The sequence below is a fragment of the Pseudophryne corroboree genome, unplaced genomic scaffold (assembly GCF_028390025.1).
Source record: "Pseudophryne corroboree isolate aPseCor3 unplaced genomic scaffold, aPseCor3.hap2 scaffold_746, whole genome shotgun sequence".
Taxonomy (NCBI): domain Eukaryota; kingdom Metazoa; phylum Chordata; class Amphibia; order Anura; family Myobatrachidae; genus Pseudophryne; species Pseudophryne corroboree.
Window position 1 is genome coordinate 227,365 of NW_026970326.1, and position 24,081 is coordinate 251,445.

The 24,081-nt window shown below is 47.0% G+C and overlaps 1 pseudogene; it reads right to left on the reverse strand.

Moving 5' to 3' along the window:
• Positions 1-4,774: 4,774 nt before the first annotated feature.
• The window catches only part of LOC135040589 (arf-GAP with GTPase, ANK repeat and PH domain-containing protein 3-like), an 81,378-nt pseudogene continuing 62,071 nt past the window's right edge, over positions 4,775-24,081 (reverse strand).

Below are 24,081 nucleotides of genomic sequence, written 5' to 3' on the forward strand. Positions count from 1 at the left end.
GGAAATGAATGACTGGGACATGGGTATGAGGGCATAGTGACAGGACATGGGAGGATGGAAATGAATGACTGGGACATGGGTATGAGGGCATAGTGACAGGACATGGAAGGATGGAAATGAATTACTGGGACATGGGTATGAGGGCATAGTGACTGGACATGGGAGGATGGAAATGAATGACTGGGACATGGGTATGAGGGCACAGTGACAGGACATGGGGAGGATGGAAATGAATCACTGGGACATGGGAGGATGGAAATGAATGACTGGGACATGGGTATAAGGGCACACTGACAGGACATGGGAGGATGGAAATGAATGACTGGGACATGGGTATGAGGGTATAGTGACAGGACATGGGAGGATGGAAATGAATGACTGGGACATGGGAGGATGGAAATGAATGACTGGGACATGGGTATGAGGGCACACTGACAGGACATGGGAGGATGGAAATGAATGACTGGGACATGGGTATGAGGGTATAGTGACAGGACATGGGAGGATGGAAATGAATGACTGGGACATGGGTATGAGGGTATAGTGACAGGACATGGGAGGATGGAAATTAATGACTGGGACATGGGTATGAGGGCGTAGTGACAGGACATGGGAGGATGGAAAGGAATGACTGGGACATGGGTATAAGGGTATAGTGACAGGACATGGGAGGATGGAAATTAATGACTGGGACATGGGTATGAGGGCACAGTGACAGGACATGGGAGGATGGAAATGAATGACTGGGACATGGGTATGAGGGCATAGTGACAGGACATGGGAGGATGGAAATGAATGACTGGGACACGGGTATGAGGGCATAGTGACAGGACATGGGAGGATGGAAATGAATGACTGGGACATGGGTATGAGGGCATAGTGACAGGACATGGGAGGATGGAAATAAATGACTGGGACATGGGTATGAGGGTATAGTGACAGGACACGGGAGGATGGAAATGAATGACTGGGACATGGGTATGAGGGCACAGTGACAGACCATGGGAGGATGGAAATGAATGACTGGGACATGGGAATGAGGGCATAGTGACAGGACATGGGAGGATGGAAATTAATGACGGGGACATGGGTATGAGGGCATAGTGACAGGACATGGGAGGATGGAAATGAATGACTGGGACATGGGTATGAGGGCATAGTGACAGGACATGGGAGGATGGAAATGAATGACTGGGACAAGGGAATGAGGGCATAGTGACAGGACATGGGAGGATGGAAATGAATGACGGGGACATGGGTATGAGGGCATAGTGACAGGACATGGGAGGATGGAAATGAATGACTGGGACATGTGTATGAGGGCACAGTGACAGGACATGGGAGGATTGAAATGAATGACTGGGACATGGGTATGAGGGCACAGTGAGAGGACATGGGAGGATGGAATGAATGACTGGGACATGGGAGGATGGAAATGAATGACTGGGACATGGGTATGAGGGCACACTGACAGGACATGGGAGGATAGAAATTAATGACTGGGACATGGGTATGAGGGCATAGTGACAGGACATGGGAGGATGGAAATGAATGACTGGGACATGTGTATGAGCGTATAGTGACAGGACACGGGAGGATGGAAATGAATGACTGGGACATGGGTATGAGGGCACAGTGACAGGACATGGGAGGATGGAAATGAATGAGTGGGACATGGGTATGAGGGCATAGTGACAGGACATGGGAGGATGGAAATGAATGACTGGGACATGGGTATGAGGGCATAGTGACAGGAAATGGGAGGATGGAAATGAATGACTGGGACATGGGTATGAGGGCATAGTGACAGGGCATGGGAGGATGGAAATGAATGACTGGGATATGGGTATGAGGGCACAGTGACAGGACATGGGAGGATGGAAATGAATGACTGGGACATGGGAGGACATAAATGAATGACTGGGACATGGGTATGAGGGCATAGTGACAGGAAATGGGAGGATGGAAATGAATGACTGGGACATGGGTATGAGGGCATAGTGACAGGACATGGGAGGATGGAAATTAATGACTGGGACATGGGTATGAGGGCATAGTGACTGGACATGGGAGGATGGAAATGTATGACTGGGACATGGGTATGAGGGTATAGTGACAGGACATGGGAGGATGGAAATTAATGACTGGGACATGGGTATGAGGGCGTAGTGACTGGACATGGGAGGATGGAAATGAATGACTGCGACATGGGTATGAGGGCACACTGACAGGACATGGGAGGATGGAAATTAATGACTGGGACATGGGTATGAGGGCATAGTGACTGGACATGGGAGGATGGAAATGAATGACTGGGACATGGATATGAGGGCACAGTGACAGGACATGGGAGGATGGAAATGAATGACTGGAACATGGGAGGATGGAAATGAATGACTGCGACATGGGTATGAGGGCACACTGACAGGACATGGGAGGATGGAAATGAATGACTGGGACATGGGTATGAGGGTATAGTGACAGGACATGGGAGGATGGAAATGAATGACTGGGACATGGGAGGATGGAAATGAATGACTGGGACAAGGGTATGAGGGCACACTGACAGGACATGGGAGGATGGAAATGAATGACTGGGACATGGGTATGAGGGCATAGTGACAGGACATGGGAGGATGGAAATGAATGACTGGGACATGGGTATGAGGGTACAGTGACAGGACATGGGAGGATGGAAATGAATGACTGGGACATGGGTATGAGGGTATAGTGACAGGACATGGGAGGATAGAAATGAATGACTGGGACATGGGTATGAGGGTACAGTGACAGGACATGGGAGGATGGAAATGAATGACTGGGACATGGGTATGAGGGCATAGTGACAGGACATGTGAGGATGGAAATGAATGACTGGGACATGGGTATGAGGGCACAGTGACTGGACATGGGAGGATGGAAATGAATGACTGGGACATGTGTATGAGGGCATAGTGACAGGACATGGGAGGATGGAAATGAATGACTGGGACATGGGTATGAGGGCACAGTGACAGGACATGGGAGGACATAAATGAATGACTGGGACATGGGTATGAGGGTATAGTGACAGGACATGGGAGGATGGAAATGAATGACTGGGACACGGGTATGAGGGCATAGTGACAGGACATGGGAGGATGGAAATGAATGACTGGGACATGGGTATGAGGGCACACTGACAGGACATGGGAGGATGGAAATGAATGACTGGGACACGGGTATGAGGGCATAGTGACAGGACATGGGAGGATGGAAATGAATGACTGGGACATGGGTATGAGGGCACACTGACAGGACATGGGAGGATGGAAATGAATGACTGGGACATGTGTATGAGGGCATAGTGACAGGACATGGGAGGATGGAAATAAATGACTGGGACATGGGTATGAGGGCATAGTGACTGGATATGGGAGGATGGAAATGAATGACTGGGACATGGGTATGAGGGCACACTGACAGGACATGGGAGGATGGAAATGAATGACTGGGACATGGGTATGAGGGCACAGTGAGAGGACATGGGAGGATGGAAATGAATGACTGGGACATGGGTATGAGGGCATAGTGACAGGACATGGGAGGATGGAAATGAATGACTGGGACACGGGTATGAGGGCATAGTGACAGGACATGGGAGGATGGAAAGGAATGACTGGGACATGGGTATGAGGGCATAGTGACAGGACATGGGAGGATGGAAATGAATGACGGGGACATGGGTATGAGGGCATAGTGACAGGACATGGGAGGATGGAAAGGAATGACTGGGACATGGGTATGAGGGCATAGTGACAGGACATGGGAGGATGGAAATGAATGACTGGGACATGGGTATGAGGGCACAGTGACAGGACATGGGAGGATGGAAATGTATGACTGGGACATGGGTATGAGGGCATAGTGACAGGACATGGGAGGATGGAAATGAATGACTGGGACATGGGTATGAGGGCACAGTGACAGGACATGGGAGGATGGAAATGAATGACTGGGACATGTGTATGAGGGCACACTGACAGGACACGGGAGGATGGAAATGAATGACTGGGACATGGGTATGAGGGCATAGTGACTGGACATGGGAGGATGGAAATGAATGACTGGGACATGGGTATGAGGGCACAGTGACAGGACATGGGAGGATGGAAATGAATGACTGGGACATGGGTATGAGGGTATAGTGACAGGACATGGGAGGATGGAAATGAATGACTGGGACATGGGTATGAGGGCACAGTGACAGGACATGGGAGGATGGAAATGTATGACTGGGACATGGGTATGAGAGCATAGTGACTGGACATGGGAGGATGGAAATGAATGACTGGGACATGGGTATGAGGGTATAGTGACAGGACATGGGAGGATGGAAATGAATGACTGGGACATGGGTATGAGGGCACAGTGACAGGACATGGGAGGATGGAAATGTATGACTGGGACATGGGTATGAGGGCATAGTGACTGGACATGGGAGGATGGAAATGAATGACTGGGACATGGGTATGAGGGCGTAGTGACAGGACATGGGAGGATGGAAATGAATGACTGGGACATGGGTATGAGGGCACAGTGACAGGACATGGGAGGACATAAATGAATGACTGGGACATGGGTATGAGGGCACACTGACAGGACATGGGGGAAGAAACTGGGCGACAGGGTAATGAGGGATAGAACTAAGTATCAGAGATAAATGGGAGAGAACCGAGTGACTTGGACATGACACTGGAATACTGTGTGGAGAACTCCAATAAATCCGCATCAGACCATTAGACAAGATATTTTATTTCACAGCACATACACAGGACAGCACGCTGTGTGTACACTGCAATATAAATATACTGTACAAAGTATACAAAGCAGGGACTCTCCTGCATGTGATTGGTCCTCTTCATGTGTCACAATGGATTCAGAGCTATAGGACGGAACTGCAGCGATCAGCGAAGTATAACCAGGTACAATGCAGCAGATACACGTGTAGCGGGTTCCGTATACTGACTGAATGTAAGATTTGTGTTACATTATTAGATTTGCAGTAAGAATCCTGCAATGTAGGGAAATATCCTCAACCACTATCACTTTATATCAATATCTTCTGTTATGAGAAGCTCTTCAAACTGTTACATATACTCACCTGTGGATGTCATGAGTACACCTGCAGTACAATGACAAGGACGCTATGTGTAGTGACCCACTAAACCCTAATTCAATGACGATTTCAAACCTTAGTAAGTTTAGCAGCTCCCCCAAAGACCCAGCCACACCATCGGCGAGATCTCCCTCATCCCAGCATCTATCCACAGCTGAATAATTGACCTGAAGCTCAAACCCTCATCTAGTCGTTGTCTCATTGTGTCCAGATTACAATGGAGGTAAAGGTCTTGTGTCGCAGATGACATGGGTGCTCATCTAGTGGTCTATTGCCCCTTTTATACATTGTAGTTATTTCAGACCAGCATCTACTGTATTCCACACTGTTCAAAAAAAAAAGTAGACTCAACCACGGCATAAACTCTACATTTAATAATCTACAATCACATCAATTGTACATCCTGCCTGATTGTTGCCATCATCTCTGACCACCACATACCCCAATCTCACCATCATCTGAGACCACCACATACCCCAATCTCACCATCAACTCAGACCATCATATGGCCCAATCTCATCATCTCAGACCACCACATACTGAACCCCAATCTCACTATCAACTCAGACCATCACATACCCCAATCTCATTACCTTAGACCACCACATACTGAACCCCAATCTCACCATCAACTCAAACCATCACATACCCCAATCTCACCATCATCTCATACCATCATATGCCCCAATCTCACCATCATATGCCCCAATCTCACCATCATCTCATACCATCATATGCCCCAATCTCACCATCATCTCATACCATCATATGCCCCAATCTCAACATCATCTCATATCATCATATGCCCCAATCTCACTATCCTCTCCAACCACCACATACCCCAATCTCACCATCATATGCCACAATCTCACTACCATATACCCCAATCTCACCATCTCATACCATCACATACAGATGGGTCTAACATAAGACCTTCATCTATTGTTCTCAGATGCAATACAATACAGAGAACAATACATCAGGGGATTAAGTCATTACAGCAGGGGATTAAGTCCGACTGCCCTGGCTCACTTAGGGGGTAATTCCAAATTGATCGCAGCAGGAATTTTGTTAGCAGTTGGGCAAAACCATGTGCACTGCAGGGTAGGCAGATATAACATGTGCAGAAAGAGTTAGATTTGGGTGGGTTATTTTGTTTCTGTGCAGGGTAAACACTGGCTGCTTTATTTTTACACTGCAAATTAGATTGCAGATTGAACACACCACACCCAAATCCAACTCTCTCTGCACATGTTAAATCTGCCTCCCTGCAGTGAACATGGTTTTGCCCAACTGCTAACAAAATTCCTGCTGCGATCATCTTGGAATTACCCCCTTAATCCTATTAAAGGCCAAGACAAAGGTGGCTCCATCTGTACCCCAATCTCACCATCATCTCTGACCACCACATGCCCCAATCTCACCACCAGCTCAGACCACCAAATGCCTTAATCTCACCATCATCTCAGACCATCATATGCCACCATCTCAGACAATAACATACCCCAATCTCGCCATCTCAGACCATCACATACCCCAATCTCACCATCATCTCTGACCACCACATACCCCAATCTCATCACCATCTCAGATCATCATATACCCAAATCTCACCACCATCTCAGACCATCATATATCCCAATCTCACCATCAACTCAGACCATCACATACACCAATCTCACCATCATCTCAGACCATCACATACACCAATCTTACCATCATATGCCCCAATCTCACCATCTCATACCATCATATGCCCCAATCTCACATCAACTCAGACCACCACATACCCCAATCTCACCATCATCTATACCATCATATGCCCCAATCTCACCATCATCTCAGACCACCACATACTCCAATCTCACCATCATCTCACACCACCACATACCCCAATCTCACCATCATATGCCCCAATCTCACCATCATCTCAGACCTATCATATACACCAATCTCACCATCATCTCAGTCCTATCATATACACCAATCTCACCATTTCAGACCACCACATACCCCAATCTCTCTATTGTCATACCATCATATAACCCAATCTCACCATCGTCTCATACTATCATATACTGTACCCCAATCTCACCATTATTTTATACCCTCATATACCCCAAACTCACCAACATCTTATACCACTACATACCCCAATCTTACCAATATCTCATTCTCATAACCCAATCTCACCATCGTCTCATCCTTCATATACCCCAATCTCACCATTGTCTCATACAATCATATACCCCAATCTCACCATTGTCTCATCCTTCATATACCCCAATCTCACCATTGTCTCATGCCATCATATACCCCAATCTCTCCATTGTCTCATCCTTAATATACCCCAATCTCACCATTGTCTTATACCATCATATACCCCAATCTCACCATTGTCTCATCCTTCATATACCCCAATCTCACCCTTTTCTCATACCATCATATACCCCAATCTCACCATAGTCTCATCCTTCATATACCCTAATCTCACCATCGTCTCATCCTTCATATACCCCTATCTCACCATCGTCTCATACCATCATATACCCCAATCTCTATTGTCTCCTACTACCATATACCCCAATCTCTATTGTCTCCTATCATCATATACCCCAATCTCACCATCGTCTCATCCTTCATATACCCCAATCTCACCATCATCTCATCCTTCATATACCCCTATCTCACCATTGTCTCATACCATCATATACACCAATCTCTAATGTCTCCTATCATATACCCCAATCTCTATTGTCTCCTACCATCATATACCCCAATCTCACCATCGTCTCATCCTTCATATACCTCAATCTCACCATCGTCTCATCCTTCATATACCCCTATCTCACCATTGTCTCATACCATCATATACCCGGATCTCTATTGTCTCCTACTATCATATACCCCAATCTCTATTGTCTCCTACCATCATATACCCCAATCTCACCATCGTCTCATCCTTCATATACCCCAATCTCACCATCGTCTCATCCTTCATATACCCCTATCTCACCATTGTCTCATACCATCATATACCCCAATCTCTATTGTCTCCTACTATCATATACCCCAATCTCTATTGTCTCCTACCATCATATACCCCAATCTCACCATCGTCTCATACCATCATATACCCCAATCTCACCATTGTCTCATACCATCATATATCTCAATCTCTATTGTCTCCTACTATCATATACCCGAATCTCTATGGTCTCCTACCATCATATACCCCAATCTCACCATAGTCTCATACCATCATATACCCCAATCTCACCATAGTCTCATACCATCATATACCCCAATCTCACCATAGTCTCATACCATCATATACCCCAATCTCACCATAGTCTCATACCATCATATACCCCAATCTCACCATCGTCTCATACCATCATATACCGCAATCACACCATCGTCTCATACCATCATATACCCCAATCTCACCGTAGTCTCATACCATCATATACCCCAATCTCGCCATCGTCTCATACCATCATATACCCCAATCTCACCATAGTCTCATACCATCATATACCCCAATCTCACCATAGTCTCATACCATCATATACCCCAATCTCACCATAGTCTCATACAATCATATACCCCAATCTCACCATAGTCTCATACCATCATATACCCCAGTCTCTCTATTGTCTCCTACCATCATATACCCCAATCTCACCATCATCTCATACCATCATATACCCCAATCTCACCATCATCTCATACCATCATATATCCCAATCTCTATTGTCTCCTACCATCATATACCCCAATCTCTATTGTCTCATACCATCATATACCCCAATCTCTATTGTCTCCTACCATCATATATCCCAATCTCCTAATATACTCAAATCTTACCATTATCCCGGGCCATGAAATACTCTGCAGACATCACACAGCGCAGGTACACTGAGAGACCAGAGCAGTTTACACCCCATACTCTGCAGTACAGACCCTCACAAACGTCAGCATCTCTCTGAGGGCTCAGATTCTGCCTCACCCAAACCAAGATCCAATAAGTAACTGTATATCTAATAGTACATGGTGTGAGACATCAGTTACATTCTGTCCTCACTGTCCTGCAGCTCAGACACTAGCAGCGTTTATCCTTCATGTGTGTATGTATAACAATGTATACTGCTGTGTATGAGTACACCCTCAGCCAGTAGTGCTGTCCCTCATCCGATGCCTCGCCATCTGAAGCTAGGTCTCTCACCATCTTCTACCCACCTGACCAGTAAAGACTCATCCACGCCAGGCTGCGACACCGGATTCCCGGCACAGCGGGTGGCTATGGCACATACAGAACACAGTCAGCATAATGTTTATGAATAAAGGGTAAACTCCGCACACAATCTTATACATATATTACATATATACAAATACACAAATACATATCTATAGGTACCTTGTAAAGATCAATATTCACATATCAGCGGAATGTACAGATTATGGAAATATTAACACTCTGGGCTGCGCTCGCAGCAGAAACCTCGGTGCCTCATACTCAGGGATGCCATGTATACACGTACTCTAGTGCCTCATACAGCGATAACATGTATACGTGTTATCTGGTGCCTCATATTCAGGGATATCATGTATACGTGTTATCCGGTACCGCATACAGAGGGATAACATGTACACGCGTTATCCGGTGCCTCATATAGAGGGATAACATGTACATGCATTATACGGTGCCTCATATAGAGGGATAACATGTACACACCTTCAAGGATCTGATCTCCATTGTAGTATTAAATTCTGTGACACCTTAAGTTAATGTTCCCTGGTCTGGTGTCTCTGACACACGTGACGGCGAGTCTGCTCCGTATGTACATATCACTATGGTACAGGTATTTATACACTGTTCTGTAAGGGTTCCAGAATCCAGCAGCGTTATAACATTTATAAAGGGACAAGGGAGGTATAATCCTGTATCCTGAGAATGGCTGCATGATTCCCGGTCACCTGGCGCAGGTACGCACACGTCACAGAGCAGGTGTTGGGCTGCAGCTGTCGTTAGGGCAGCCGTACATGAGGAGAAGATCTGTGCATTCTGTATTGCCGGCTCTGCGGGCGTACGACAGTGGTGACAGTCCGCGGGCGTCGCAGCATTGCACATCCACACCGTACTACAGAGAAAGAAGAGACAAGTGTCAGAATGGGAGATTCTCAGCTGTAGACTGTCCTGACCTTCCAGCACCTCACCCATATCAGCAGCTGTGTGCATACGACATTGGCCATCCCTGCCGAGAGATGAAGAGCTGACCGTCCATCTCCATCACCGTATGTTTCGTTCACCTCCTCCTTGGTACCATGAGCGAGCAGCGTAACCACCATTTGTAAATCATCCTCCACAACTGCCCGTAACAGCTGCTGTCCGAGCGGCACGTCTGATGCCGGCAGAGGGCACAGAAACAACTTCTGCTCATACTTTGCTCGGATCCAGCATTCCTTCTCTTCCCTGCACCACAACAAGAGGCAGACTATCAGTAAGATGGGCATGATATAGAGTGCAATCAGTGAGGCGGGCGTGATATAGCGTGCAGCCAGTGAGACGAGAGTAATATAGAGTGCAGTCAGTGAGGCAGGCGTAATATAGCGTGCAGTCAGTGAGACGAGAGTAATATAGAGTGCAGTCAGTGAGGCAGGCGTGATATAGCGTGCAGTCAGTGAAACGAGAGTAATATAGAGTGCAGTCAGTGAGGCAGGCGTGATATAGCGTGCAGTCAGTGAGACGAGAGTAATATAGAGTGCAGTCAGTGAGGCAGGCGTGATATAGCGTGCAGTCAGTGAGACGAGAGTAATATAGAGTGCAGTCAGTGAAACGGGCGTAATATAGAGTGCAGTCAGTGAGGCGGGCGTGATATAGCGTGCAGTCAGTGAGACGAGAGTAATATAGAGTGCAGTCAGTGAGGCAGGCGTAATATAGCGTGCAGCCAGTGAGACGAGAGTAATATAGAGTGCAGTCAGTGAGGCAGGCGTGATATAGCGTGCAGTCAGTGAAACGAGAGTAATATAGAGTGCAGTCAGTGAGGCAGGCGTGATATAGCGTGCAGTCAGTGAAACGAGAGTAATATAGAGTGCAGTCAGTGAGGCAGGCGTGATATAGCGTGCAGTCAGTGAGACGAGAGTAATATAGAGTGCAGTCAGTGAAACGGGCGTAATATAGAGTGCAGTCAGTGAGGCGGGCGTGATATAGCGTGCAGTCAGTGAGACGAGAGTAATATAGAGTGCAGTCAGTGAGGCAGGCGTAATATAGCGTGCAGCCAGTGAGACGAGAGTAATATAGAGTGCAGTCAGTGAGGCAGGCGTAATATAGCGTGCAGCCAGTGAGACGAGAGTAAATAAGAATTTACTTACCGATAATTCTATTTCTCATAGTCCGTAGTGGATGCTGGGAACTCCGTAAGTACCATGGGGAATAGCGGCTCCGCAGGAGACTGGGCACATCTAAAGAAAGCTTTAGGACTAGCTGGTGTGCACTGGCTCCTCCCCCTATGACCCTCCTCCAAGCCTCAGTTAGGATACTGTGCCCGGACGAGCGTACATAATAAGGAAGGATATTGAATCCCGGGTAAGACTCATACCAGCCACACCAATCACACCGTACAACTTGTGATCTGAACCCAGTTAACAGTATGATAACAACGAAGGAGCCTCTGAAAAGATGGCTCACAACAACAATAACCCGATTTAGTTAACAATAACTATGTACAAGTATTGCAGACAATCCGCACTTGGGATGGGCGCCCAGCATCCACTACGGACTATGAGAAATAGAATTATCGGTAAGTAAATTCTTATTTTCTCTGACGTCCTAGTGGATGCTGGGAACTCCGTAAGGACCATGGGGATTATACCAAAGCTCCCAAACGGGCGGGAGAGTGCGGATGACTCTGCAGCACCAAATGAGAGAACTCCAGGTCCTCCTCAGCCAGGGTATCAAATTTGTAGAATTTAGCAAACGTGTTTGCCCCTGACCAAGTAGCTGCTCGGCAAAGTTGTAAAGCCGAGACCCCTCGGGCAGCCGCCCAAGATGAGCCCACTTTCCTTGTGGAATGGGCTTTTACAGATTTTGGCTGTGGCAGGCCTGCCACAGAATGTGCAAGCTGAATTGTACTACAAATCCAACGAGCAATAGTCTGCTTAGAAGCAGGAGCACCCAGCTTGTTGGGTGCATACAGGATAAACAGCGAGTCAGACTTTCTGACTCCCGCCGTCCTGGAAACATATATTTTCAGGGCCCTGACAACGTCAAGTAACTTGGAGTCCTCCAAGTCCCTAGTAGCCGCAGGCACCACAATAGGTTGGTTCATGTGAAAAGCAGAAACCACCTTAGGGAGAAATTGAGGACGAGTCCTCAATTCTGCCCTGTCAGAATGAAAAATTAAGTAAGGGCTTTTATATGATAAAGCCGCCAATTCTGACACACGCCTGGCTGAAGCCAGGGCTAACAGCATCGTCACCTTCCATGTGAGATATTTTAAGTCCACAGTGGTGAGTGGTTCAAACCAATGTGACTTAAGGAACCTCAAAACAACATTGAGATCCCAAGTTGCCACTGGAGGCACAAAAGGAGGTTGTATATGCAGTACCCCTTTTACAAATGTCTGAACTTCAGGTACTGAAGCCAGTTCTTTCTGGAAGAAAATCGACAGGGCCGAAATTTGAACCTTAATGGACCCTAATTTTAGGCCCATAGACAGTCCTGTCTGCAGGAAATGGAGGAAACGACCTAGTTGAAATTCCTCTGTAGGGGCCTTCTTGGCCTCACACCACGCAACATATTTTCGCCAAATGCGGTGATAATGTTTTGCGGTTACATCCTTCCTGGCTTTGACCAGGGTAGGGATGACTTCATCTGGAATGCCTTTTTCCTTCAGGATCCGGCGTTCAACCGCCATGCCGTCAAACGCAGCCGCGGTAAGTCTTGGAACAGACAAGGCCCCTGCTGGAGCAGGTCCTTTCTTAAAGGTAGAGGCCACGGGTCTTCCGTGAGCATCTCTTGAAGTTCCGGGTACCAAGTCCTTCTTGGCCAATCCGGAACCACGAGTATCGTTCTTACTCCTCTCCTTCTTATGATTCTCAGTACTTTTGGTATGAGAGGCAGAGGAGGGAACACATACACTGACTGGTACACCCACGGTGTCACCAGAGCGTCCACCGCTATTGCCTGAGGGTCCCTTGACCTTGCGCAATATCTGTCCAGTTTCTTGTTAAGACGGGACGCCATCATGTCCACCTTTGGTTTTTCCCAACGGTTTACAATCAGTTGGAAGACTTCTGGGTGAAGTCCCCACTCCCCCGGGTGGAGGTCGTGTCTGCTGAGGAAGTCTACTTCCCAGTTGTCCACTCCCGGAATGAACACTGCTAACAGTGCTATCACATGATTTTCCGCCCAGCGGAGAATCCTTGCAGCTTCTGCCATTGCCCTCCTGCTTCTTGTGCCGCCCTGTCTGTTTACGTGGGCGACAGCCGTGATGTTGTCCGACTGGATCAATACCGGTTGACCCTGAAGCAGAGGCTTTTCTTGACTTAGGGCATTGTAAATGGCCCTTAGTTCCAGGATATTATGTGAAGTGATGTCTCCAGGCTTGACCATAAGCCCTGGATATTTCTTCCCTGTGTGACTGCTCCCCAGCCTTGCAGGCTGGCATCCGTGGTCACCAGGACCCAGTCCTGAATGCCGAATCTGCGGCCCTCTAGAAGATGAGCATTCTGCAACCACCACAGGAGGGACACCCTTGTCCTTGGTGACAGGGTTATCCGCTGATGCATCTGAAGATGCGACCCGGACCATTTGTCCAGTAGGTTCCACTGGAAAGTTCTTGTGTGGAATCTGCCGAATGGGATTGCTTCGTAGGAAGCCACCATTTTTACCCAGAACCCTTGTGCATTGATGCACTGAGACTTGGTTCGGTTTTCGGAGGTTCCTGACTAGCTCGGATAACTCCCTGGCTTTCTCCTCCGGGAGAAACACCGTCTTTCTGGACTGTGTCCAGGATCATCCCTAGGAACAGAAGACAAGTCGTCGGAACCAGCTGCGATTTTGGCATATTGAGAATCCACTCGTGCTGCCGCAACACTACCTGAGATAGTGCTACACCGACCTCCAACTGTTCTCTGGATCTTACCCTTATCAGGGAATCGTCCAAGTAAGGGATAACTAAAATTCCCTTCCTTCGAAGGAATATCATCATTTCGGTCATTACTTCAGTAAAGACCCGGGGTGCCGTGGACCATCCCTACGGCAGCGTCTGAACTGATAGTGACAGTTCTGTACCATAACCTGAGATACCCTTGGTGAGAAGGGCAAATTTTGACATGAAGGTAAGCCTCCTTGATGTCCCGAGACATCATGTAGTCCCCTTCTTCCAGGTTTGCAATCACTGCTCTGAGTGACTCAATTTTGAATTTGAACCTCTGTATGTAAGTGTTCAAAGATTTTAGATTTTAAAATCGGTCTCACCGAGCCGTCTGGCTTCGGTACCACAATAGTGTGGAATAATACCCCGTTCCCTGTTGCAGGAGGGGTACCTTAATTATCACCTGCTGGGAATACAGCTTGTGAATGGCTTCCAAAACTGCCTCCCTGTCAGCGGGAGACGTCGGTAAAACAGACTTTTGGAAACGGCGAGGGGAATACGTCTCGAATTCCAATTTGTACCCCTGAAATATTACCTGAAGGATCCAGGGGTCTACTTGCGAGTGAGCCCACTGCGCACTGAAATTCACTGAGAACGGGCCCCCACCGTGCTTGAACTTGTAAAGCCCTAGCGTCATACTGAGGGCTTGGCAGAGGCGGAAAAGGGTTTCTGTTCCTGGGAACTGGCTGATCTCTGCAGCCATTTTCCTCTCCCTCTGTCACGAGCAGAAAAGAGGAACCCTTTTGTCCGCTTGCCAACCAGGACTGCGCCTGATAATACGGCGTCTTATTTTGAGAGGCGACCTAGGGTACATCCCCTTTTTTAAGGCAATACTTCCAAATGCCGTTTGGAATCCCTGACCACTTTACTGGTAGAATACAACGCACTTATACTTGATGCCAGTCGGCAAATATTCCGCTGTGCATCATGCATATATAGAAAAGCATCTTTTAATTGCTCTATAGGCAATAATATACTGTCCTTATCTAGGATATCAATATTTCCAGTCAGGGAATCCGACCACGCCACCCAGCACTGCACATCAAGGCTGAGGCGATTGCTGGTCGCAGTATAACACCAGTATGTGTGTAAATACATTTTAGGATACCCTCCTGCTTTTTATAAGCAGGATCCTTAAGGGCGGCCATCTCAAGAGAGGGTAGAGCCCTTGTTCTTACAATCGTGTGAGCGCCTTATCCCCTGTAGGGGGTGTTTCCCAACGCACCCTAACCTCTGGCGGGAAAAGGTATACTGCCAATAACTTTTTAGAATTATCAATTGTTATCGGAGGAAAACCCACGCATCATCACACACCTCATTTTGTTTTTCAGATTCAGGAAAACTACAGGAAGTTTTTCCTCACCAAACATAATACCCCCTTTTTTTTTTTTTGGTGGTATTCATATTATCAGAAAAGTGTAAACATTTTCCATTGCCTCAATCATGCAATGTGTGGCCCTATTGGAAATCACGGTTGTCTCTTCACCGTCGACACAGGAGTCAGTATCCGTGTCGGCGTCTGTATCTGAGGTAACGGGCGCTTTAGAGCCCCTGTATGAGACGTCTGGACATGCACAAGCTGAGTAGCCGGCTGTCTCATGTCAACCACTGTCTTTTATACAAAGCTGACACTGTCACGCAATTTTAACAGTACATCCACTCAGGTGTCGACCCCCTAGGGGGTGACAACACTATTACAGACACTCTACTCCGTCTCCACATCATTTTTCTCCTCATACATGTCGACACAAACGTACCGACACACAGCACACACACAGGGAATGCTCTGATAGAGGACAGGACCCACTAGCCCTTTGGGGAGATAGAGGGAGAGTTTGCCAGCACACACCAGAGCGCTATATATATACAGGGATAACCTTATATAAGTGTTTTTCCCTTTATAGCTGCTGTATTGTTTATACTGCGCCTAATTTGTGCCCCCCTCTCTTTTTTAACCCCTTTCTGTAGTGTAGTGACTGCAGGGGAGAGCCAGGGAGCTTCCCTCCAACTGAGCTGTGAGGGAAAATGGCGCCAGTGTGCTGAGGAGATAGGCTCCGCCCCTTTCTCGGCGTCCTTATCATCCGTTTTTTTATATGTTTTGGCAGGGGTTAAATGCATCCATATAGCCCAGGAGTTATATGTGATGCATTTATTTTAGCCATATAAGGTTTTAATCGATTTATTGCGTCTCAGGGCGCTGCCCCCCCAGCGCCCTGCACCCTCAGTGACCGGAGTGTGAAGTGTGCTGAGAGCAATGGCGCACAGCTGCGGTGCTGTGCGCTACCTTATCTGAAGACAGGATCGTCTTCTGCCGCCGATTTCACCGGACCTCTTCGCTCTTCTGGCTCTGTAAGGGGGCCGGCGGCGCGGCTCCGGGACCCATCCAGGCTGAACCTGTGATCGTCCCTCTGGAGCTAATGTCCAGTAGCCTAAGAAACCCGATCCACTCTGCACGCAGGTGAGTCCGTTTCTTCTCCCCTTAGTCCCACGATGCAGTGAGCCTGTTGCCAGCAGGTCTCACTGAAAATAATAAACCTAAACTAAAACTTTCACAAAGAGCTCAGGAGAGCCCCTAGTGTGCACCCTTCTCGTCGGGCACAGAAATCTAACTGGGGCTTGGAGGAGGGTCATAGGGGGAGGAGCCAGTGCACACCAGCTAGTCCTAAAGCTTTCTTTAGATGTGCCCAGTCTCCTGCGGAGCCGCTATTCCCCATGGTCCTTACGGAGTTCCCAGCATCCACTAGGACGTCAGAGAAATATAGAGTGCAGTCAGTGAGGCAGGCGTAATATAGCGTGCAGTCAGTGAGACGAGAGTAATATAGAGTGCAGTCAGTGAGGCAGGCGTAATATAGCGTGCAGTCAGTGAGACGAGAGTAATATAGAGTGCAGTCAGTGAAACGGGCGTAATATAGAGTGCAGTCAGTGAAACGGGCGTGATATAGCGTGCAGTCAGTGAGACGAGAGTAATATAGAGTGCAGTCAGTGAAACGGGCGTAATATAGAGTGCAGTCAGTGAAACGGGCGTAATATAGAGTGCAGTCAGTGAAACGGGCGTAATATAGCGTGCAGTCAGTGAGGCGGGCATGATATGGTGTGCAGTCAGTGAAACTGGCGTGATATTGAGTGCGGTGAGTGAGACGGACATGATATAGAGCGCGGTCAATGAGATGGTGTGGGTATAGAGTGCAGTCAGTGAGGTGGGCGTAATATAGAGTGCAGTTAGTGAGGCGGGCGTGATATAGAGTACAGTCAGTGAGACGAGAGTAATATAGAGTGCAGTCAGTGAGACGAGAGTAATATAGAGTGCAGTCAGTGAAACAGGCGTAATACAGAGTGCAGTCAGTGAGGCGGGCGTGATATAGCGTGCAGTCAGTGAAACGGGCGTGATATAGAGTGCAGTCAGTGAAACAGGTGTGATATAGCGTGCAGTCAGTGAAACTGGCATGATATAGAGTGCAGTCAGTGAAACAGGTGTGATATAGAGTGCAGTCAGTGAAACGGGCGTAATACAGAGTGCAGTCAGTGAAAAGGGCGCAATACAGAGTGCAGTCAGTGAAACGGGCGTAATACAGAGTGCAGTCAGTGAAACGGGCGTAATACAGAGTGCAGTCAGTGAAACGGGCGTAATACAGAGTGCAGTCAGTGAAACGGGCGTAATACAGAGTGCAGTCAGTGAAACTGGCGTGATATAGAGTGCAGTCAGTGAAACTGGCATGATATAGAGTGCAGTCCGTGAAACTGGTGTGATATAGAGTGCAGTCAGTGAGATGGTGTTGGTATAGAGTGCAGTTAGTGAGATGGTGTTGGTATAGAGTGCAGTCAGTGAGGTGGGCGTAATATAGAGTGCAGTTAGTGAGGCGGCCGTGATATAGCGCGCAGTCAGTGAAACGGGAGTAATATAGAGTGGAGTCAGTGAAACGGGTGTAATACAGAGTGCAGTCAGAGAAACGGGCGTAATACAGAGTGCAGTCAGTGAGACGGACATGATATAGAGTGCGGTCAGTGAGATGGTGTGGGTATAGAGTGCAGTCAGGGAGGTGGGCGTAATAGCAAGTGCAGTCAGTGAAGCGGGCGTGATATAGGGTACAGTCATTGAGACGTGCATAATATAGAGTACAGTCAGCGAGACAGAAGTGATTGATAGAGAGTGTAGTCAGTTAGATGGGAGTGATATAGAGTGCAGTCAGTGAAACGGGCGTAATACAGAGTGCAGTCAGTGAGATGGGAGTGATATAGAGTGCAGTCAGTGAGACGGGAGTGATATAGAGTGCAGTCAGTGAGACGGGAGTGATATAGAGTGCAGTCAGTGAAACGGGCGTGATACAGAGTGCAGTCAGTGAAACGGGCGTAATACAGAGTGCAGTCAGTGAAACGGGCGTAATACAGAGTGCAGTCAGTGAAACGGGCGTAATACAGAGTGCAGTCAGTGAAACGGGCGTAATACAGAGTGCAGTCAGTGAAACGGGCGTAATACAGAGTGCAGTCAGTGAAACGGGCGTAATACAGAGTGCAGTCAGTGAAACGGGCGTAATACAGAGTGCAGTCAGTGAAACTGGCGTGATATAGAGTGCAGTCAGTGAAACTGGCGTGATATAGAGTGCGGTCAGTGAGACGGACATGATATAGAGTGCGGTCAGTGAGACGGACATGATATAGAGTGCGGTCAGTGAGATGGTGTGGGTATAGAGTGCAGTCAGTGAGGTGGGTGTAATATAGAGTGCAGTCAGTGAAGCTGGCGTGATATAGAGTACAGTCATTGAGACGTGCATAACAGAGTGTAGTCAGTGAGACGGGAGTGAGTGATATAGAGTGCAGTCAGTGAGACAGATGTGATATAGAGTACAATCAGAGGACAAATGTCAGTAAAACGGACATGAATGGGTGTGATATAGAGTGCAGTCAGCGAGACGGGAGTGATATAGAGTGCAGTCAGTGAAATGTGCATAATATAGAGTGCAGTCATTAAGACGGGCATGATATAGAGTGCAGTCAGTGAGACAGGTGTGATTTAGAGTGCAGTCAGTGAGACGTGTGATTATTACTATCCTGTATTTACAATTATATGGCGCCAATAGGGTTCCGAAGAGCCTTACTTGGTACATACACAGAGGCAGTATGAACAGAACAAGAAAACAGCAACTTACAGTACAAGACAATGCAGAACAAGAACATGGTATATAAACATTTCTGCATCAGAGGTCATAATATAAGCTAATACAAATAATCAGCAGGGCGGCAGAACCCAAAAGTTAGGTGACGTTATAGGCAGTGGGGAAGAGATGATGGCATTAGTGGAGGAAAAAACACATGAGGGAAGAGGACCCTGCTCAATAGAGCTTACAGTGTAAAGGGAGGGGCAGAGGTTACTCAGGAGAGAAATAGTGAGCATAGGTCAGTGGGTTAGGATGACAGTTGGATGGCTTTGATGAAGAAGTGTAGGGAGAGTTCTAGAGGTAGAGGAGCAGCACAGGCAAAATCTCATCCCGTCATGTAAAGGGGCATTTCACTGGGAACCTGATGGGTGCCTCCATGTTATTTCAGACAGTAATGGCCGAACATCAAGGTGTGTAACGGGCACATCACTGGGAATCTGATGGGCTCCTCAATGTTATCTCAGACAGTAATAGCAGAACATTATGTTGTATGTCGGATACATCACTGGGAATCTGATGGGCGCCTCCATGTTATCTCAGACAGTAATAGCCAAACATCACGTTGTGTAATGGGAACATCACTGGGAATCTGATGGGCTCCTCAATGTTATCTCAGACAGTAATAGCAGAACATTATGTTGTATGTCGGACACATCACTGGGAATCTGATGGGCGCCTCCATGTTATCTCAGACAGTAATAGCCAAACATCACGTTGTGTAATGGGAACATCACTGGGAATCTGATGGTTGCCTCCATGTTATCTAAGACAGTAATAGCCGAACATCACGGTGTGTCATGGACACATCACTGGGAATCTGATGGGCACCTCCATGTTATCTCAGACAGTAATAGCCAAACATCACGTTGAGTCATGGGAACATCACTGGGAATCTGATGGGTGCCTCCATGTTATCTCAGACAGTAATAGCTGAACATCACATTGTGTCATGGCACATCACTAGGAATCTGATGGGTGTCTCCATGTTATCTCAGACAGTAAAAGCTGAACATGAAGTCGTGTCACGGGAACATCACTAGGAACATGATGGGCGCCTCCATGTTATCTCAGACAGTAATAGCAGAACATCACGTTCTGTCATGGGCACATCACTGGGAATCTGATGGGCGACTCCATGTTATCGCAGACAGTAATAGTCGTACATCACGTTGTGTCATGGGCACATCACTGGGAATCTGATGGGAGCCTCCATATTATCTCAGACAGTAATAGCTGAACATCACGTTGTGTCATGGGCACATCACTAGGAATCTGATGGGTGCCTCCATGTTATTTCAGACAGTAATAGTCGTACATCACGTTGTGTCATGGACACATCACTGGGAATCTGATGGGCGCCTTCATGTTATTTCAGACAGTAATAGCTGAACATCACGGTGTGTCATGGGCACATCACTAGGAATCTGATGGGTGCCTCCATGTTATTTCAGACAGTAATAGTCGTACATCACGTTGTGTCATGGACACATCACTGGGAATCTGATGGGCGCCTTCATGTTATTTCAGACAGTAATAGCTGAACATCACGTTGTGTCATGGCACATCACTAGGAATCTGATGGGTGCCTCCATGTTATTTCAGACAGTAATAGCAGAACATCACGTTGTGTCATGGACACATCACTGGGAATCTGATGGGCGCCTTCATGTTATTTCAGACAGTAATAGCTGAACATCACGGTGTGTTATGGACACATCACTAGGAATCTGATGGGAGCCTCCATATTATCTCAGACAGTAATAGCAGAACATCACGTTCTGTCATGGGCACATCACTGGGAATCTGATGGGAGCCTCCATATTATCTCAGACAGTAATAGCGGAATATCACATTGTGTCATGGGAACATAACTAGGAATCTGATGGGTGCCTCCATGTTATTTCAGACAGTAATAGCTGAACATCACATTGTGTCATGGCACATCACTAGGAATCTGATGGGTGCCTCCATGTTATTTCAGACAGTAATAGCAGAACATCACGTTGTGTCATGGCACATCACTAGGAATCTGATGTGCGCCTCCATGTTATTTCAGACAGTAATAGCTGAACATCACATTGTGTCATGGCACATCACTAGGAATCTGATGGGTGCCTCCATGTTATTTCAGACAGTAATAGCTGAACATCACATTGTGTCATGGCACATCACTAGGAATCTGATGGGTGCCTCCATATTATTTCAGACAGTAATAGCAGAACTTCACGTTGTGTCATGGGCACATCACTAGGAATCTGATGGGCGCCTCCATGTTACTTCAGACAGTAATAGCTGAACATCACGTTCTGTCATGGACACATCACTAGGAATCTGATGTGCGCCTCCATGTTATTTCAGACAGTAATAGCTGAACATCAAGTTCTATCATGGACACATTACTGGGAATCTGATGGGCGCCTACATGTTATCGCAGACAGTAATAGTCGAACATCACGTTGTGTCATGGACACATCACTAGGAATCTGATGGGTGCCTCCATGTTATCTCAGACAGTAATAGCGGAACATCACGTTGTGGCATGGGAACATCACTAGGAACATCATGGGCACCTCCATATTATCTCAGACAGTAATAGCCGAACATAACGTTGTGTCATGGACACATCATTGGGAATCTGATGGGTGCCTCCATGTTATTTCAGACAGTAATAGCGGAATATCACGTTGTGTCATGGGCACATCACTAGTAAACTGATGGGTGCCTCCATGTTATCTCAGACAGTAATAGCGGAATATCACATTGTGTCATGGACACATCACTAGTAACATGATGGGTGCCTCCATGTTATCTCAGACAGTAATAGCAGAACATCACGTTGTGTTATGGACACATCACTGGGAATCTGATGGGCACCTCCATGTTATTTCAGACAGTAATAGCTGAACATCACGTTGTGTCATGGGAACATCACTGGGAAACTGATGGGCGCCTCCATGTTATCTCAGACAGTAATAGCTGAACATCACGTTGTGTCATGGACACATCACTAGTAATCTGATGGGCGCCTCCATGTTATTTCAGACAGTAATAGCAGAACATCACGTTGTGTCATGGGAACATCACTGGGAAACTGATGGGTGCCTCCATGTTATCTCAGACAGTAATAGCTGAACATCACGTTGTGTTATGGACACATCACTAGTAATCTGATGGGCGCCTCCATGTTATTTCAGACAGTAATAGCTGAACATCACGTTGTGTCATGGACACATCACTAGTAATCTGATGGGTGCCTCCATGTTATTTCAGACCGTAATAGCTGAACATCACGTTGTGTTATGGACACATCACTAGTAATCTGATGGGCACCTCCATGTTATTTCAGACAGTAATAGCTGAACATCACGTTGTGTCATGGACACATCACTAGTAATCTGATGGGCGCCTCCATGTTATTTCAGACAGTAATAGCTGAACATCACGTTGTGTCATGGGAACATCACTGGGAAACTGATGGGCACCTCCATGTTATCTCAGACAGTAATAGCTGAACATCACGTTGTGTCATGGGCACATCACTAGTAACCTGATGGGCGCCTCCAAGTTATCTCAGACAGTAATAGAAGAACATCACGTTGTGTCATGGACACTTCACTAGGAACATGATGGGCGCCTCCATGTTATCTCAGACAGTAATAGCTGAATATCACGTTGTGTCATGGACACATCACTAAGAATCTGATGGGCGCCTCCATGTTATTTCAGACAGTAATAGCTGAATATCACGTTGTGTCATGGGAACATCACTGGGAAACTGATGGGCGCCTCCATGTTATTTCAGACAGTAATAGCTGAACATCACGTTGTGTTATGGACACATCACTAAGAATCTGATGGGTGCCTCCATGTTATCTCAGACAGTAATAGCTGAACATCACGTTGTGTCATGGACACATCACTAGTAATCTGATGGGTGCCTCCATGTTATTTCAGACAGTAATAGCTGAACATCACGTTGTGTCATGGACACATCACTAGGAATCTGATGGGTGCCTCCATGTTATCTCAGACAGTAATAGCAGAACATCACGTTGTGTCATGGACACATCACTAGTAATCTGATGGGTGCCTCCATGTTATTTCAGACAGTAATAGCTGAACATTACGTTGTGTCATGGACACATCACTAGTAATCTGATGGGTGCCTCCATGTTATTTCAGACAGTAATAGCAGAACATCACGTTGTGTCATGGGAACATCACTGGGAAACTGATGGGTGCCTCCATGTTATTTCAGACAGTAATAGCTGAACATCACGTTGTGTTATGGACACATCACTAGTAATCTGATGGGCGCCTCCATGTTATTTCAGACAGTAATAGCTGAACATCACGTTGTGTCATGGGAACATCACTGGGAAACTGATGGGCGCCTCCATGTTATTTCAGACAGTAATAGCTGAACATCACGTTGTGTCATGGCCACATCACTAGGAATCTGATGGGCGCCTCCATGTTATTTCAGACAGTAATAGCTGAACATCACGTTGTGTCATGGCACATCACTAGGAATCTGATGGGTGCCTCCATGTTATTTCAGACAGTAATAGCAGAACTTCACGTTGTGTCATGGGCACATCACTAGGAA